We start from the raw sequence: 1422 nt of genomic DNA, 5'->3' as shown, positions 1-1422 counted from the left end.
AAAGAAAATTAAAATGACATTAGGGTTTAAAAACCTTTATCTAGAACTAGTCATTCTGATCTGCTCGGAAAGCATCTAAAGCAGTCCCAAGTTTTTTATTCACTCTTTTTTTCTTCACCTCAAAATGGTTATTGAGCAAGGCCTTTTTCTATACATAAAAATCTTCAAATTATACCTTAAATAAGCAATGTCTCTGGCTTTTAAAATATCATGTTGTCTTTTCTAGCTTTGTAGTGATGCCACCTAAAAGGTGAAATTTATTAATTTTAGTAAAACCGTGTTCAGGTAATCCCAACCCTTTTCTTTTCCTCCTAGAAAACGCATATATATCTTGTCAGAAATAATATTATTAAGCACTTTTAACACTGAAATTCCTTGTCCAAGGCCCTGAAGAAGTGCCTTGCCTTGGCAGACCTCCTGGGTGGGACTGGGATGGTGCCCACTGTGTGTGCACTACTCTCCTCCCAACCCCAGCTCAGCTGGACACACAGAACATGAGGGGACCATCCACCCTCTCCTCTTATCTTGTCACTTCAGGACACCTCCTACCTGACAGAGATTAAAACAACCAGATTAATCTCTCTGTATTATGAGGGCATTTACTTTATCTTCTGTCCTGAGCAGATAGTTGATATAACAAAACAACAAAATACCCCAGGCTACTGAGAGATGAGAAAGTTTCCATTGCAGAGCCAGAGCATTTTTTATCTTCACTCACCAAAACCTATCTGAGCCTTTCTTCTTTTTAACATAAATGTTTTAGACAAGCATGGAAAATTTCAGTCCCTGAGTTGGAAGTGTTCATAAAGACCTGAAATAAGTGTACATTATATGACACAGTGGTATAGCAGAACTCCATGTATACTCTAGTCACAGTTTTTTCTCTCCAGATTACTAGAGTCAAAAAAAGATTGCTTGTACAATAATCTTAGACCTTTTTCATATGGCAACACACTGTAAGGCCCTGAAACAAGCCACCCAAAACTGCACAAAAGAGAGAGAAGACCATACCGGTGTAATTTCTGTCATCTAATCTCAGAGATAGAATCATTCACACCAAATAGATTTGCAATAATCTGCTTCTAAACTGCAATCTGCTTGCAGTTCACAGCGCAAAGCTCCTGAGACGTTTTAGCATTTACTTATGATAAAATGAATTGTGTCCAGAAGTAATTGACTGGATTCCATAGGGTAGTTGTTCATGTGTAGTTATCTGTGTTGGCAGTGCCAGCATTTAAGCAGAGGGATGCCACATCAAGTTCTTATCTCACGGACCAGCATTTTTAATGAGATGGGTAATACTACAGCGTGCCAAACCAAAAGATTTGTAGAAAGGAAATGAATTCAATATAAAAAGGAAAAATTTCCACTGAGTCATATCACCAATGTTTTTCACATCCAGCAGGAAAGTTTTCAGATACC

At 38.0% G+C, this 1422-nt stretch overlaps 1 protein-coding gene across 2 annotated transcripts in view; it reads left to right on the top strand.

The window, feature by feature from the left end:
* LOC103611803 (gamma-aminobutyric acid receptor subunit gamma-3) overlaps positions 1-1422 on the top strand; it is a 143575-nt gene that overhangs the window by 139094 nt on the left and 3059 nt on the right. The window lies entirely within an intron of this gene.

This window comes from Corvus brachyrhynchos, unplaced genomic scaffold (assembly GCF_000691975.1).
Source record: "Corvus brachyrhynchos isolate BGI_N302 unplaced genomic scaffold, ASM69197v1 scaffold92, whole genome shotgun sequence".
Classification (NCBI taxonomy): Eukaryota; Metazoa; Chordata; class Aves; order Passeriformes; family Corvidae; genus Corvus; species Corvus brachyrhynchos.
The sequence above is the reverse complement of the archived record's forward strand: the minus strand, read 5'-3'. Positions and strand labels throughout refer to the sequence as shown.